This window comes from Amblyomma maculatum, chromosome 8, assembly GCF_055883805.1.
Source record: "Amblyomma maculatum isolate TAMU_Amacu chromosome 8, ASM5588380v1, whole genome shotgun sequence".
NCBI classification, from domain to species: Eukaryota; Metazoa; Arthropoda; class Arachnida; order Ixodida; family Ixodidae; genus Amblyomma; species Amblyomma maculatum.
The window spans coordinates 89,620,114-89,638,026 of NC_139351.1; the positions used below are offsets into that span (position 1 = coordinate 89,620,114).

The following is a 17,913-nucleotide window of genomic DNA, read 5'->3' on the forward strand; positions in this document are numbered from 1 at the left end:
CGGCCGAGAACGATCGATCCCTATTCGACCTTCGTCGACCACCGGGCTCATATTGTTATCGAGCACACGGGCGCCCAGTAAATAAATACTTTTCGAGTTTGACGAAAGTTTGCACACCTTCCTGTCGTGCCGCCTCCCTTCACCCCGTGACAACATGACAACATGACCAGATCGGGAGAACAGAAAGTCTATACATATTTACTTACACCGTTGTATACAGCGTATGATACAGATGATAAATATGAGTACAATAATGAATGAGATCGATTTTAGGTGGCATGCTGAGTGAACAAAAAGGAAGAAGTTTATTTGACAGTCACTGTTCAAATATAAATACAGTTGACAGTGGTGAAATGTGCTGTTTAATGTAGATAAATGCTCGAGCAGCTTGACGGCTCTCACCCGTAGTTCTTTCCTGCTGCTTCCAGCTAGGGAACAACCCTGCCCGTGTAGCGTAATTTCGGCATTGCAAGCAATACAGCTACAATATGCAACTCGTGTAACTAGTGGGCGTTCAATCCATGTGGCTTTGGCGCCGTTGAGCGACTGCCGAACCTACTCACAAGAGGAATCGAAAATAAGCAGAAGTAAAGTCGATATGAATCTGATTAACCGTGATTGATGGAAATTGCGCATTTTTTCGAGGACAAAAGAACGCACTGTGATCCCAAAAGTGGTGGGTGTCGCATATTCTACTTGTACAGTTCATTCCAGCCTACAAAACGATATGGATTCGCGTGTTCGGGAAATGTATTGCATTGTGATGCCTTTTCTGCCAGAGGCATAATTCAGTCTATTGCAGGGTATTTGGGTAAAATCAGCGCGTTTAAAGATTCTAGTGTGTAAGTAAGCGTAAATGTTAGCATGGGTAGAAACTATGGAAGCATAGGCGGTAAGATTCGTAAATATATACGTACCTACATGGATTAGGCTTGTCCGGTGGGCCCTGGTGACTAAGGTGCATGACCATATTACAGTCATCAGCATGCCTGTCTACAGCGCCAAATCGGTGTGCAGCGGATCGAACAAAATGCAATCTCAGCCCAGTTACTCTGTAACCAGCATATACGCCTTCGGCCTAGTACCATCATTGTCCCTACAATTGGGTGCCTATTCCAAAATTTCACTTTCTTTGTGCGACAGGGAGTTTTCACTCTATTGATATTAAACTGTTCCTGCCACAAAGCTATGAAGGGAAAATAGACGCATTGGCGAGTCATCTATGAACGAACGAGCGAAGGAACAAAAAAGAATGAATGAGTAATACGTATAACCAGTGAAATAATGTGATCGGCCATCAATGCTAACGGGATGCGTGTTTTATGAAATAGAAAAGAACGTTGAAACTCTACCTCGCAACCTATCGGTGTAGCCTGCTCTATTGGTACCAAAGGCCGTCAGACATTACAGGCGACTACCTTGCGTGACTGCTTCGATGTAATGGTTTTCCCGCACACCCGGTCCCGAAAACCTTTGTAGTCGATAGCGCATCTCGACGAGTTAGGTCGACTGATTCGACGATTTCTTCATGCGCGCTTATTATAATGAAGCTCTGACCTTGCGTGTGAGTGCAACATTTGAGTCTGAAAGTTTAGCAGCCATCCCCTTTTCGTAGGCTGCTGTTCCAATCTCCAAACGCCATTCTACCTACGTCCTCCCACCTGCGGGTCAGTTACGATGACTTCAAAGTCGTTACTTTCGGTAAACGTGTCTTCTCCTTCGTCTTCGAACCCAGCATCGCCAGTGTCTTCCCAGCGCTGGCGTGGCTCTTCGGTGTGAATAGCCGTCAGGTCCTCAGAGTCGTCGCAGCAAGAGCAGTGGCAGGCCAGCATCAGTAACCGACACGCAAGCACCACGAGACCACAAATTACCGACTCGAAAGCATATAAAAGGTGCCGTATAAACCAGCAGCAAACCCGAGAGTGCAAACACCGGCTGATGCACTTGCAGCATTTTGACAAGGTGCGTTCAATCTCCTGCGATAACCTCTGCAATTCGGTCCATGTCTCGTACAGGAACGCGAAGCACAACACAACCGCTGCGATCACAACGCCAATAACGCAAAGTGGCACCCCTAACACGAGGCATAATGTCGCTATCCGCCCTTCTCGGGGTACTAGCATCAGCAAGAGCAAAACAAGCGCTCCCTGTACCATCTGCGGTATCGCCAACGGCAGCAGTAGCAGAAGGGCTGACAGGGACGTCCAATCGGGTGCGACAGCGTACGATTGGAGCACGTTTAGGAGAGGCGACGACATGGCTTAGAGACCGAAAGAACAGTGTCTTGGAAGACACACGAGATGGGATACTAGAGGTGAAAAAAAAAAAAAAAAGCTATTGTGCAAATCCAGCTTCGCGAAAAAGATATGAAACAGTAACAAGCAGTAAGAAAACAAATGCCAGAAAAGGTGATTATACACTTCAGCAACGTGCGTCAGAACATAACTTCACGAAAATATCGGATAGTTCCAGAAAGACAGCTTTCGTGGGAGGAACATGGCATTCCGAAGTAAAGCTGGCGTAGGGCTAGAAAAAGGCATAGATGACTAGTAAGTTGGCCTGAAGTGACCATCGACGATGTTTGAAATCAATCGACGTCAACGACCTATCGTGACAAGCGATAAGCTTTGGAAATATGTTTTGTTCTGCTGTAGGTGGGCCCTCCGGTAGCTTCGTAGGGTCTTGATGCGGGCTCTGGAAAATAAAGGAGAACCTTGGCACCACAGGGAACTGATTTACCTAAAGCAAGGGCTGGTATTAAATGTGTAACTTACTAACTGTCCACGGACATTACATGCTCACTTCGAGGACTGGGCAACAATGAGAAAATCATGACTTATACTCTAAAGGTGCACTTTTATGACTTGGGCTTACTATTTTATTAAACCTCTACAAAACTTAAAGAGGATGGGAACGAACTCTGCGCAGATTTCATGAAAAATTCTTCATATGTTACTGATTGCAAATACCCTGTCGGTGCAGCTTTGGAAAACAAAAATTACGAGGGAAACTTAAGCACGATAACACGTTAGTGCAGGCTGACAGCCCATATATAAAGCCCCGCTTTAACCAATTCATGTGAATGAGCCTGCATGGCCTAGGCCGGGGTACGTGAATGCAAGGGCTGTGGCTGGCTGATTCTGATATCACCTTCCCAGGCCCGATTGGGCAGCTCCTATCAATCATAACGTTGGGCAACTATACATCCGCTTAGTGCTCGGCCATGTCAGCTGTCAGCTACCAACGCCAACGCTGGCGTACGGCCGCCGACGCTAGAATTTCGGTGAACGGAGTCTTTAACGCTGCCACGTTAAAAATGAAACGTTTGCATTTCTACAGCTTACACAGCGATACGCCTTTCAGTTAAAATAAATTAGTTGTGGTTTAGGCCTGGTTAACACTAATAAAATTTCGTAAGCAACAGCGGCGTTTTGCCTGCTACATTATTCCCCTATCACGCCCTATCAGAGTAAGGTGCTACATTATTGGGGACATTAAACTCATCCTTTAAGGGTGTGACGCGAGAGCGTAAGCTACCAGCCCACATGTTAATGAGAAGGGTTCAATGCTGCTGAACCGAATGTGGAGCGAAAGCATTGCTGCTGGTGGCCGAGCGTTCTTCTTCTTAAAGCGTGGCCTCCTCCTCTCCTTTCCTCTCACTTCCTCCGCCATCGTTTTGTTGCCTTCAGTGTGCCGTTACTTGACCGTCTTTCGCGACCCTTTTGAAGCGAAAAGCTACACTAGGCTAGCCTCACGCTGTGCGCGCGCCAGTGAACCTTCGCCGGAGCCGCGCGCTCCGCGCATGCGTCGAACCGAGTGACGTCACGGAAGAGGCGCGGGCTGTCGGAGCCGCCGCTGCCCCCATCTCCGCTATTGCGCATATATATTGGAGCGCTTTGAGAGGACGCTCGCCTTGAGGGTGGCAGTTCCTGGCCCTATGAGGCTGGGACGGTAGGTCAACGCCGCTTGCGGCGGCGCTAGCCATCCACCGAATTTTATCTGTTGTAGGCCGTCATTGCACCCGCCACTGCTTCGGTGGTGGACGACGGCTGTTGTTGCGGCGCGCGTCTTTATCTCCCTCTTCTCTTTCTTTTCTTCTCTACTTTCTCTCTTCTGTCCGCACGAGGCAGCGGAGGTGGCTCAGCTACAGAGCCAGTAGCAGGCCCGTGCATTTTCTTTTCCTTCTTCCTACACCCACAACAACAACAACATGCTCGCCTTGCTAAACGGCGACAGAGGGAGGCCGAACTTCGCGAGGACGCTGAACAGAAGTTGCGCAGAAAGGAAGAGCGGAATGAAAGGCTCCGGGAGAAACGAGCGACGGAGACTCCTGAGGAAAGAGAGGAGCGCATAGCGAAACGGCGGCGGCGAGAGTCTCAAAAGCGGCTATCAGCAACACCACCTGGACGAACTAGGTGGTGTTGCTATCAGCCGTGCGTACCACCAGTTTAAGCAGCCAGCAGAGTGATATCGACGCCGTTTTTCGCTTCTGATATCCAAGCTTAACTAAACTAAGCCACCACCAATTTTGTAGGACGCATACGTATTGTGATGAATAAATAAAGCGTTTGAATGCTTCGAATTGGTTTGGTTTGGTTTATGGGGTTTAACATCCCAAACCGACCCAGACTATGATTTGCGGTAATGGAGGGCTTCAGAAATTACAGCCACCTGGGGTTCTTTAGCGTGCACTGACATCGCATAGCACACGAGCGCCTTGCTTTTCGCCTCCATCGAAAAGCGACCGCCGAGGCCGGGATTCGATCCCGCATCCTTAGGCACAGAAGTCGAGCGCCCTATAGGCCATTGCACCACCGCGGAGGGGCACTTTTAATTAGTTTGGTCAATAAACTTGATCGACTAAAAGCATTGACTGTTCGTACATGAGGCAGAAATGAGGCAGAATTAAAGATGAGGCACATATGGCTTACGTTTAATTCGTTGAACCTTTAAGTTGAGTTGTCTTAAGTTCATTATTATTAGTGAAAGACATTGATGCTGACACTGACATTGATGCTGCTTTGTACGATCCATAACTACAAGTAATTAAACAAAAGAACAGCGCAATGAATGCGAAGCAATCAGTTACGCCCCCTATATGTAAAACATAAGTTTAGCTTTCATCAAGTGGCCGTGAATTAAACAGAGAAAATCCTGAAAAGTAACATGAATGACGGGAAAGAAACGGCAACTCAGTAAGTCAGTTAATTACATCACACTTATAGTATTTAAACTTCATTGTCACGCATACGTGAATAAATACCCAGTGACAGGCCACAAGCGGCGAACCTAAAGAGAGCGAGACAGGTGAGGATTGAGAGCAAATATACAAACGTACCTCCAGAAGCTCGGGTCAATTCGGGGAATCTTCGATTGGAAGGAGACTTCTGCAGTGACTCTTCCGTTATAGGTGGCTCATCCAGAACCCTGTGCGCTGCTGAACGATTCCCAGTTGTCAACAGGCTTGTACACGTCAACAATAGATGCTGCGTGTGCTGGCGGTGCTATCAATGCAGCGAACTAACGCCAAACACTGCGGTCCATGCACACAATGTTTCTTTTCCTGTCCATTCCACGTTGACTCAATTCGTCATTTCGCCAATTGAACCTTGAGTCAGTTGGTCACTTTTGCACCGTCCTCACACAGTTACACAATTCCTGAATCTAACGGGAAATGTCTGCCGCCTAGACTTGTCCCGTCTACGCTGGCGCGTCTCTGAACCCCAGTCATGCACGAAGCGCGCATACGAAGTTTCGGGTTCGCATTGCAGCCCATGGCAACCAATGCATTCCCATGACGGCGGCTAAAGCTAAGTAGAGAAGGGCGGAGATAGACGCAACAAGAAGCCCAGCGAAGAGAAGTACGGGAGAGGGGGGAGGGTGCTCAAAGCGGAAGGGCTCCAGACGTGACTGCTCGCAGTGGCGAGATACGGGCTGCCACAACATATCCTATTGCGTCCAGTATGGTTTGACTCAATGTTTACATATCGTATTAAGTTTGGTACTGTCGTGACGCTGGGGCTACGTCGACCCGGCCTTCACTTGGTAGCGTGCAGAGACTCGGGGTTGAAGAAGGACTGAATCTTCTAAGTTGGTGAAATATGTACAAGCAGGTTTACTGGCACTTTGAGAAAACGTATTTACAAGAATATTTACATGAAAAAGAAGGGTACATCAGCAAAATGACAAGCGTTAAGAGTTCTTAGCGAGAAGCGACTGGATGAGCCGTTTACCCAGGGCCCAGAGCGACATTTCGTGCTCTGCAGCGTCCTTAAAAACCCCCTATGTCCAGCCCCTCTCTGAAGATGCTGACCAACCAAATCCAGGGCACGCCCCTCAGGTATCGGCATCCAATCGAACACTTCACTGCACTGATGGTCTGAAGCACTGACTGGTCCGGCATTCATTCGTTGGGCGTGATCACTTGTTGGCGGGAAAAGCTTGGGAACGGCGAGGAGAGGAGGTACATTTCTATTCTTCAGCAAAGAAACCACAAGCTGGTTCTGACAAGGGGTTTTACTTCTCAGAAACCCGAGTGCACGTGGCGCCGCATAGGGCTCCCAACATGGTCCCTTTTCGACAATTGCAAATCTTTCCTGCATTCCCGGGAAATCACTTAATGGCCGTATGAGTCATGCTCCTTTCTTGTCCTGCACGTCAGCGGACATGTCACTCTGTCGTCTCCTTTGGATAGGAGGCATTCATCACTGGAGGATAGCACTTCTCGACTGGAAGGGTGGACAAAAGAAAGAAAGCACTTCCTGCTATTTCCCGCAGGGGGACGTTTCTTTGTGTTTTTCCAGACGTTCTCTTGACAGGGTCAATTTGGCATTTGCAGGTTGTCCACAAAGCAAAACATGCTTACAAAACAGGATTCCTGGAAACAGGCTCACTTAGAGCCATTGGACCATCACCACATATTCACAAAACTTATCCATGCCCACAGGCGAACAATAGAGCGCGCAATTGCGGATGCTTGGTCGTAACAGCCTCCTCCCCCGCCAGAAGAGTCTCGGAGGGCAGCAGTCGCCGCTGCTGCATGAAGAGACGACTTAATGGCCTGCACGTGAACGCTTGAAGCTCGCTGTTGCTTGTCGCGTTGTCTTGATTGTTGTAGGCCAAATTGCTCGAGCTGTCTGAAACTCAACCACATGTCGAAGCAAGCACTCGGCTCCCGTCTGAAGAGACCAGGTCAAAAGAAAACTGCCATTGTTGTTCGAGAAAAGCCCACACTCAAGACGTTAGGACCTACGTATTCCTAGAAAACCAAACGTGCTGCTTTACATAGTCACACATATACAAGCGCACGAAAAAAAAAAACCTGATTATCAATTTGGATACATGGTGAGGAACATCTCGGACCGCTTAGAAAGAGCGGCTAAGCGCGTCCGCATTCCCATTTAACTTCCCCTTTTTGTATCTTATTTCAAAATTGTACTGCTGTAAAATCAAGCTCCACCTAAGAAGGCGACTGTTCTTCGATGTCGCAGTTTGCAGCCAAGCCAGGGGACAATGGTCCGTCTCTACGGTGAATTTGGCCCCTCCAAGATAGCACTGCAATTTTTGAATGGCCCATACAATGCAAGCGCACTCTTTCTCTGACGCGCAATAAGCCCTCTCTCTAGAACTCAGTTTTCTGCTCAAGTAGAGCACGGGGTGCTCATTACCGTCGTCATCTCTCTGGCAGAGAACAGCACCTAACCCTCGATCACTGGCATCACACTGGACCGTGAATTCTCGGCCATAGTCTGGAGCTCGCAATACCGGACGGCTAATCAGCACAGCCTTCAGGTTTACGAAGGAGGCTTCCTTTTGTTCGTCCCAGACTACATTTGTCGGTTCTGTCTTGCGGAGAGCGTCGGTCAGAGGGCTAGCCAAAGATGAATAGTTAGGGATGTAGTGATTGTAGTATCCCGTCAGACCCAGGAATGCTCGAATTTCCGTCTTCGTGCTCGGCCGCGGGTAGTCTGCTACCGCAGAAATCTTAATCTCGCTAGGTTTCCTGAAACCTTGACCTACATTGTGACCCAAGTAGTCCACGGTCGCCCTTGCCAGGCAACATTTCTCGGCCTTTACGGTTAGTCCAGCTTGACGCAAAAGGCTCAGTACAGCTCTTAGATGTACCATATGGTCCGCCCATGAGTCGGAAAAAACCGCAATGTCGTCTAAATAAGGCACCGCGAATGTTTCACACCCCTTTAAAACCCTATCCATGAGTCGGGAAAAACAAAATGGAGCATTTTTGAGCCCGAAACTCATCATTGTTGGCTGGTAGCTGCCCGTCGGAGTGACGAAAGCCGCGTATCGGCTGGCGCGTTCAGTGAGCGGTACTTGCCAGTATCCTCGAGTAAGGTCCAGCGTAGTCACATATGCCGCTCTACTGACCTGTTCTACTCTCTCCTCAATATTCGGAATAGGATACACTTGATCCCTGGTGAGAGAATTTAGCTTTCGGTAGTCTACCACAGGCCTAGGGTCTTTACCTGGAGCTTCTACTAAGATCATAGGCGAAGCATAATCGCTTTCCGAGGGTTTTATTACTCCCAATTCCAGCATGCGAGTTACTTCCCTATCCAGAATTTCTCTTTGCCTTGGAGAAAATCGGTAGCACCTTGATCGCACTGGCACGTCTGAAGTCAGCTCAATATCGTGCTCAGTCAAATCAGTTCTGCCTGGCCTGTCCACGAAGCAGGCCTCAAACTCTGTTATTATCTCGCCCAGATCGGACAGCTGGGATTTCTTTAGTTCTCCTCTCTGCTCCGTCTTTTTGAGAAGCTCCTGAGCGTTGCTTCCTTTTCCGCTGAGGCAAATCAAGTTGTCCCCCATCTCCTCGGGAAGGTTTAACGTTAGATTTACCACGGCTTCCCTCTGCACATAAGGCTTCATAAGATTGCAATGATAAATGCGCACTTCTTTACGCCTACCGGGAATTTTCACTGCGTAGTTAGTGTTAGAAAGCTTTGCAACGACTTCAGCCGGTCCTTCCCACTGTACTTCGAGCTTATTCTGCCTTGAACTTCTCAGCAACGTCACCTGGTCCCCGATACAAAACGTCCTTTGACGGGCTGTCTTATCATAGTACACCTTGGAACGAGCCTGGGCTGACTTCATGCTGGCCTCAACGAGTTCCTTAGTGTTATGTAAGCGATTCAAGAGGTTCAGAATGAATTCTACTACTGTTGGGTCTTCTCCGCGCCCCTCCCAGGCTTCGCGCACCATTCGCAAAGGTGAGCGCAGTGACCTTCCGTACACCAACTCGGCTGGGCTAAATCCAGTGGATTCGTGCGGCACTGACCGCAAAGCGAAAAGCGCTGCAGGCAGGCAGGTATCCCATTCGCGCTTGTTTTCATAGCACAGTCCCCTCAGGACTCGTTTGAGAACAGAGTGCCATCTTTCTACGCTGTTGCTCTGCGGATGATGGATCGAGCTATGCACTACCTTAATGCCGCATCGCTCGAGAAATGAGGTGGTGAGGACACTCGTGAAAACGCTACCCTGATCACTTTGGACCTCGGAAGGGAATCCAACTCGTGCAAACACTGACAGCAGCGAATCCACTACACTCTCGGACGTCACCTCGCGCAGCGGAACAGCCTCTGGAAACTTTGTGGCTGGGCATAACATAGTGAGGATATAACGGTACCCTGACTCTGTCACAGGAAGTGGCCCAACTACATCTATTACTAACCGGTGAAACGGCTCGGTAATGATTGGTACTAACACCATCGGCGCTTTCCACTTATCTTGCGCCTTTCCAACCCGCTGGCACGTGTCGCATGACCGTACAAAATTTTCCGTGTCCTTAAAACATCCAGGCCAATAGTATTCTTGCAACAGCCTCTGCTTTGTTTTCTTTATTCCAAGGTGACATGACCACGAGCTGCCATGGGAAAGTCGCAGTAAGTCTCCGCGGTACTTTTGGGGAACAACTAATTGGTCCCGCTCTACTCCGCGCTTATCCTTGAATAAGCGATACAGCACTCCCTTTCTCATCTCGAAAGAAATATTGTTTGCTGTCTTAGTGGCGCAGTGGCGCTCCCTTATCTCCTGTATCTTGGGATCATTGGCTTGCTCTATAGCTAAGTCCTCTCGGGTTCCACTTAAAAGTCTCGTGAGATTACTAGACACTGGCGGCAAGAGGTTACTCTCAAGAACGTCCTCATTCCGCGTCTCATCAAGCTCACTTTCAAGTTGACATATCTGAGATGCCTCGCTCTCAAAGTTTTCTGACCTGCTATCTTCCACATCGACCACTGTTTTAACTGCCGTTTCTTCCGCTGTGGAATTTTCTGGTATGAGCAGTGTAGCTAGTTCTCGCGCCCTTGAACGTGTTAAGGCTTGCACAACTCTGTCTCCGAACAGGATGCCCCTCTTTCGCAGTAGCATGTCCGATTTGTTGGAGAACAAATACGGATAGCACTTAGGAAGCTTTCCTGAAACGGCAGCCTCGGTTGTTAATTCGCCGAAAGGGCCCTCGATGACCACGTTCGCGATCGGCAAGCACACACTCTGTTCCTCAACTACCTGTCGGATCCATGCACACTGTCCTGTATAGTCGGAAGGCGATACATACGCCGGATGGACAACATCCATCGTTGCGGCCGAATCGCGCAGTACCTTGCAAGGCTTCCCGTTGACTACTAGGTCATGCAGGTAGGGTTCTAAAAGCTGCATATTTTCATCGCAGTCCCTGACATACGAGAAAGCAATCTTTTCTTTCCGGCAGTTGACGGCAATGTGACCCTGCTCATTACACCTAAAGCATGTGAGCGGCTTCCTAGCCTCAAGCTTATTCTTTGTGTTCTGCACGTTGGTCACTTCCCCACTTTTCTCACTGCCGTCCTTTCTAGGGAATTTGCCTGAAGAAACCTTCATTTCTTCGTTTCCAACTCTAGCAAAGTGCCTTTCCTGACGGTTTTTCACACTGAACTTGGGATTGCGGGGCCTATCCACTGCTGGGTTGCTGAATTGTCGGCGCGAAGCATACTCCTCAATAAGTTCGGCAGCTTCAGTTGCCGACTTAATTTCGCCTCTGTCCTGTAACCAATTTCTTTCTTTTTCTGGGAGGCAGTTATAAAACTGCTCCAAAAGAATTCGCTCGACTACAGCGTCCCTATCACTGTAGGAATCTGTGCTCTTTAGCCACTCGCCCAAATTTACTCTTAAATTGTACAGGAATTCAGGGTAACTCTCGTCCCTGGACTTAGTAGCGTTCCGAAAACGTTGTCTGAACGCCTCGGCGCTAAGCCTATACTTTCTCAGAAGGCAAGCTTTGACCTTCTCGTAGTTGTCCGCGTCCTCCTTGCTTAGCCGCGCGACAACCTCCGCTGCCTCGCTGGGCAGAACCGTCAATAATCTCTGAGACCAAGTGTCTCGCTGGAAGGACAGTTTTTCGCAGGTTCGCTCAAAGTTAGCCAGATACAGACCGATATCCCCTGATATCACATATGGCTGCATGTACTTTGACATCTTGAAATCTGCCTCCTTGTTGAGACGAGGTACCGCTAGCTGGGGACAATCGCCCGACCTCTTGCTCAACTCTAGTTCTAATTTCCGGAGCTCAATTTCTTGGTCCAGCTTTTTTGCTTCTCTTTCAAGCTTCTCACGTTCGTGCTCCCTTTCCTCTTTTTCCCTCTCAAGTTCACGCTCCCTTTCCTCTTTTTCCCTCTGACGTTCGCGCTCACGCCTCTTTTCCTGTCTGAGTTGTTCCTCCTTGTTTTGGGCGATGAGGTTCCATGCTTCACTGAGCTCCTCATCATCGGCTCCCAAATCAGTGATTGCCTTTAAAATCAAGGGTTTTCGTGCCAAACCACTTGTATCAATTCCCAATTCCTCACACAATAGCAACAGGTCCGGTTTCTGCAGCTTTTGTAGGTCCATGATCGCTCCGAGTGTCGGCTACTTCCAAAACAACTGTGCAAACTACCAACCTAAAGGCGTTTCCACACTCTCTTTACCAGTTCTAAAATCTAACCCTGTTCTAGAACCTGGTCCACATCAGAAGAAAAGCCAAGCACTCACCCACACATGCGATCGATGTTCCGAGCTGCCCTCTTGGCCGATTGTTGCTCCTGCTTGTTGCTTGAGATGCCACCTCCGATCACAAGGTGTTGTGGCTTGTAGCTTCAGATCCACCTCCAATCACCAGATGTTGTGGCTTATAGATTCAGATCCCACCGCTGCCACCAGTTGTCGTGACGCTGGGGCTACGTCGACCCGGCCTTCACTTGGTAGCGTGCAGAGACTCGGGGTTGAAGAAGGACTGAATCTTCTAAGTTGGTGAAATATGTACAAGCAGGTTTACTGGCACTTTGAGAAAACGTATTTACAAGAATATTTACATGAAAAAGAAGGGTACATCAGCAAAATGACAAGCGTTAAGAGTTCTTAGCGAGAAGCGACTGGATGAGCCGTTTACCCAGGGCCCAGAGCGACATTTCGTGCTCTGCAGCGTCCTTAAAAACCCCCTATGTCCAGCCCCTCTCTGAAGATGCTGACCAACCAAATCCAGGGCACGCCCCTCAGGTATCGGCATCCAATCGAACACTTCACTGCACTGATGGTCTGAAGCACTGACTGGTCCGGCATTCATTCGTTGGGCGTGATCACTTGTTGGCGGGAAAAGCTTGGGAACGGCGAGGAGAGGAGGTACATTTCTATTCTTCAGCAAAGAAACCACAAGCTGGTTCTGACAAGGGGTTTTACTTCTCAGAAACCCGAGTGCACGTGGCGCCGCATAGGGCTCCCAACATGGTCCCTTTTCGACAATTGCAAATCTTTCCTGCATTCCCGGGAAATCACTTAATGGCCGTATGAGTCATGCTCCTTTCTTGTCCTGCACGTCAGCGGACATGTCACTCTGTCGTCTCCTTTGGATAGGAGGCATTCATCACTGGAGGATAGCACTTCTCGACTGGAAGGGTGGACAAAAGAAAGAAAGCACTTCCTGCTATTTCCCGCAGGGGGACGTTTCTTTGTGTTTTTCCAGACGTTCTCTTGACAGGGTCAATTTGGCATTTGCAGGTTGTCCACAAAGCAAAACATGCTTACAAAACAGGATTCCTGGAAACAGGCTCACTTAGAGCCATTGGACCATCACCACATATTCACAAAACTTATCCATGCCCACAGGCGAACAATAGAGCGCGCAATTGCGGATGCTTGGTCGTAACAGCCTCTCATGGTCGCGTAGCGGGAGATTTGGAGCCCCGTGGGGCTGCTTAGCTTCATATTCACAGGGAAGCTTTTTTTTTTCGGTAGATGCGAGGAAGGCGCTCTAGATTTCGAGACAATGGATGAGTACAAGCTTATCTGCAAACGTTTGACACCACAGGCCATAATAATGTTATAAATAAGAGGTGTGTCAAGTGCGCGCACCCTGATCGTGGGCAGAAAGAACGAACGAATAGAAAGACTGCGACGCATATGTGTTGGCGTTTGTGTGTATGTGCCTGCGTGTGTGCAAGCGAAGCGGCCGTGGATGACGCCTCCCTGTGAAAGACCCGAACTTGGGAGGAAGTCTGCGGGCTGGCGCCGCACGGCCGGCCGGCGATGTCGGCCGAAGAAAAGCGCCGCTCCCGAGAGGACACCCGATCCTCCCTCAACCACCCCCAGCCGTACCAGCGAGTTGTTTCCAGGAATTCGGAGGAGAGCTTGCAACGGCTGCTACGCTGACGCCGGACGACGGGGGAAGAGCAGAACCCGGAGAGGGGTAGAAGGCAGACATGGCAGTAATTGAATTACAGTAATGAAATTACTGTAATGTAATTACTTTTTCGGTAATTTGTAATGTAATGAATTACTTTTTCCGTTTGGTAATTTAGTAATGTAGTGAATTACTTTTTGGTAGTAATTTCTTAGCAAAGTAATTAATTCCTCTCGAAATTACTTTTACTAAAGTGCGCCATCACTCCTTCAATAGACAACAAAGTAGAGTGCGCGAAAGCAGGAACGACGTGCTGCAATCCGAAGCCAGCGTAACGGATTGGCAAAAGGAGACAGAATTGAGCAGAACTATAGTCAACTAGAATACTCTGGAGAACACGCTGTTTTTTTTAATAGCTCTACTTAGTTTTTGCATTTACCGAAAATAGAAAGTAATTTCAAAGTAACTAAATTACTCAGTAGAAGTAATTGTAATGTAATTTCATTACTTTTGGGGAACAGTAATGAGTAATGTAATTTAATTACTTTTCTGCGATTTTCAGCAAAGTAATTAGTAATGTAATTTAATTCCTTTTCAAAAGTAATTTTGCCATGTATGGTAGAAGGAATCCGAGCGACGCGGCGAACGGGAGACTCGTTTCGGGTGCCGTGACGAGAGGCCGCACCCTGACTGAAGTGAAGTTGTGCTGCAATGGTGTATATAGTGTAAATAAATTCTGTATTCTGCAATTAGAGTGAATTCCGGTCCATGTAATCGGGAGATGAGAGAAATTTGAAGAAAACAACAAGAAAAGAAGAACCTGATATTTAACTAGGTGCTATGGCCCTCCCAGTGCATTTCTCCTATAGAACATGTTCCCTAAAAAGCTATCCATACCTTACGCACACTCGCATAACACACAGTGTTACACGACTGTATACAGCCTATATATCTACCAGCTCCGCTATAGTACGACGAATGCTGCAAGTACGATCTGCGAGGCGCGCACAAAGAGGCGCAGAAAATGGTGGAGCGAAGCACTGCACAAACCAATCCTGCATTGCTTTCTCAACTGGTGGTCATAGCGACACGTAATAAGCTTTTACCTAATTTTTCATATCTCCATGGCCGTTAAATTTCAGCAAGATGCCAGCGCCACGCGTAAGTGGCCTTATAAGGCCAGACTTCCTGGCACCATCACTGTTATCATCCCATCTGCGACACCTTATGAAAATGCGAGCTCCGCCGCCGGTCCGCATTAACCAAAGAGCAGATAGATTGCGTTGAATTAACGAGTTTCAAGCGGCAGACAAGCACGTGTTTCACGGGATCGGTCGTGGCGTTCTAAATATCCAGTTCCCTGACTTTACGCGGATGGAATTAAGGAGGATTTGCAGGTTGTCTCTCTGAAAACTATGTAAAAGAGGTGGGCTTGTGCATAACATGATAGAAATTTGTGCGAGTGTTAAAAAAGCATTAACTGGTCAACATTGTCGACACTTCCTTTTTCATTTGTGAATCCCGGTTACACGACGTATTATTCCCTGGAAGCTTCATCTACTGGAGATTATGTTCTGGTTGATATTTATTCTACAGATGACAGATTAGTTGGCTGGGGACTAGTACCATCGGTAAATTATTTTGATTGCAACGTAATGGCTTGTAGTATTTGTAAATAAATAAATAAATAAATAAATAAATAAATAAATAAATAAATAAATAAATAAATAAATAAATAAATAAATAAATAAATAAATAAAAACTGCTTCTGGCTTAGCGATATGCTGTAAATAATATCTGTTAACTACAGCATGATGTATAAAATATGATTTGCATAGAATATAGTTATCTTTCGTGGAGTTGTGCTCGTTGTGGGCATAGAAACTAAATAAATAAATAAATAAACTAACTAACTAACTAACTAGCAGCCAAAATGAAAATCAACAATTAGTGAAGCTTCTGTTCAGTGAATGATACCATTGTTTCTATCGTCAGAATCGTTTGGAGGAACGCCAACACTAAGACGGTGATGGTTCAGTTATTTTTTCAGATCTATTTATTATCAAGTGTATCATCAACCCCAAGCGGAGCCAAATGCTTCCCTTCCGTACTCAGCTTCCCTTTGTACTGGAACACAGAAGGTTGCCTAAGCAAAACTGAATCGAGCTCTTCTCACGTCGAACCCTGATTTATTTATAATCTTTTTTTACGCTTGTTGGAAAACTTACTTTTTTCAGGTTGAGAAAGTTAATTGCTTCCCTTTATCTATAGGTAGCGTTAAAGGTTTCGTTCACCGAAACTCCGGTGTCGGCGACAGTCTGCCGGCTTTGGCGTTGTGAGCGAAAAATAACGCGCACGAGGTAGCTGGCAGCTGACACTAGAGCTGTGTACGGGTCCGGGCTGGCCCGAAAGCCCGTAACCGGCCCGGCCTGAGGGCCGGGCTTGGACTGGTCGGAAGCCTTTTCGCTCGGGCTCGGGCCGGACGCGGGCCGAAGTATATTTGTCACGGGCGGGCCGGGCCGCGTCTGACACCGCGATCACGAACACAAGCAACATTTGAGTCGTAGTGCGATACGACCGTAGTGCGATAAGCGTCTAAAATGCGCAGCATTTTCCAGCGTCGTACCCACGCGAGAGGCGTCGACTCGCCCTTCCTCCCCGCCTCCTCGCCGCAGACGGTTTTTTGGTAGCCGTCAGCGATCGAGCAGAGGGGCCGCTTGTCGGCTATTGCCTTTCGATTTTCGCATATCCGCTTTCGTAAGACCGGCGCTGATATCCGTCTCTATTGTGACTTACTCCTGTCTCGATATGGCCTTGTTTGAAGCGGGATATAGCTCAAAGCATCTGCGGTGCAAGAGTTTCTTGTTTTTTCTCTTGTTGCGAAAATGTCACTTGAAAGGCCCACGGTGAGCCAGGCGAGCTCACCAAGTACTCGGCTACAAAATCAACCTCTTGTTTAGGTTTAGAGTTCGCGCAATTTTGGAGAAGCAAACAAGCTGCTTACCGAAAACTTACTTTCCTATCAAAGGAAGTGGTAGCCTTTCCAGCCACAAGCTGTAGCACTGAAAGAAGCTTCAGCGCTGCCGAGTTCATTATCTAGGAGTGCCACAAATCCCTCAATTCAATGGATAACTTGTTTATGCGCAATAAGCTAATTCTGCGTACGTGCTGTGTCCCTATATATCCAGCAAATTTGACATTTCAAACGCGATAACGCAACACTTTCAGATCTTGGATAAAATTATCATCCTGAAATTATTTTTTTTTCTTTTTCATCGCTTCAATTGCAATTATAGCATGACGGGTCTGGCCGGGCCCGGCCCTTAAATTTAAGCTTCGGGTCGGGCCGCGCTCAGTCCTTTTCGAGTAGGCCGGGCTAAGCTCGGGTCTGTAGAACCGGGACCGGGCCGGGCTCGAGCTCAAAATTTCGGCCTATGCACATATCTAGCTGACACGGCCGAGCACAAACAATACGTACGGTTGCCTGACGTTATGCTTAATCAGGACTGCCAACTATAGTGCATCTCCTTTGCTATATGGAAGGGTGATATCAGAATCAGCCTGCCAGGACCCTTGCATTCACGTTACCCCTATGCTACGCAGGCACAATCATACGGCTTGGTTATGTGGGCTGGTAGCGTACGCTATTCCCCTAAAGTTGGCGCTTAAGTGTCCGTCCCAATTTTTTTTTTCGTCACTGCTTAACTAAGATATAAAGTCTGTTGCTGCTGACGACATACGTAACAATTCTCTATTCAGGGACGCGAAATGGTGCTCGAAATATTTCTCATAATATTCAACGACAGTCTGAAACCAGCTACTATTCCCAATTATTGGAAAACGGCTAAGGTGATCCCCATTCACACGTCCGGAGATAAGGCGTGTATAATTATAACTACAGGCCTACTTCGCTTCTGCGCACCACTAGAAAGCTGATGGAACACTACAATTTTCACCCCGCCGCGGTAGCGCAGTGGTTAGGGCGCTCGATAACCGTGCCCAAAGATGCGGGATCGAATCCCGGCCGCGGCTGCTGCTTTTCGATGGAGGCGAAAAAGCAAAGCGCCCGTGTGCTGTGCGATGTCAGTGCACGTTAAGAAACCCCAGGTGGTCGAAATCTCCGGAGCCCTCCACTACGGTGTCTCTCATAGCCTGAGTCGCTTTAGGACGTTACACATCACAAAACAAACCAAATCAAACTTCAATTTTACGTAGTTAAGAGCTTTTCAGGAAAATAATATCTTTTCTTAGGGACAGCTGGGTTTTCG

The 17,913-nt window shown here is 47.9% G+C and overlaps 1 long non-coding RNA gene across 1 annotated transcript; it reads right to left on the reverse strand.

Annotated features, from left to right (window-relative positions):
* Window positions 1-281: 281 nt before the first annotated feature.
* LOC146181765 (uncharacterized) lies at window positions 282-5,808 on the reverse strand. The gene is made up of 2 exons (XR_014700286.1): window positions 5,339-5,808; window positions 282-2,694 (listed from the first exon to the last, which is right to left on the reverse strand). It is a non-coding gene; the product is annotated as an uncharacterized LOC146181765 (long non-coding RNA).
* Window positions 5,809-17,913: the final 12,105 nt, after the last annotated feature.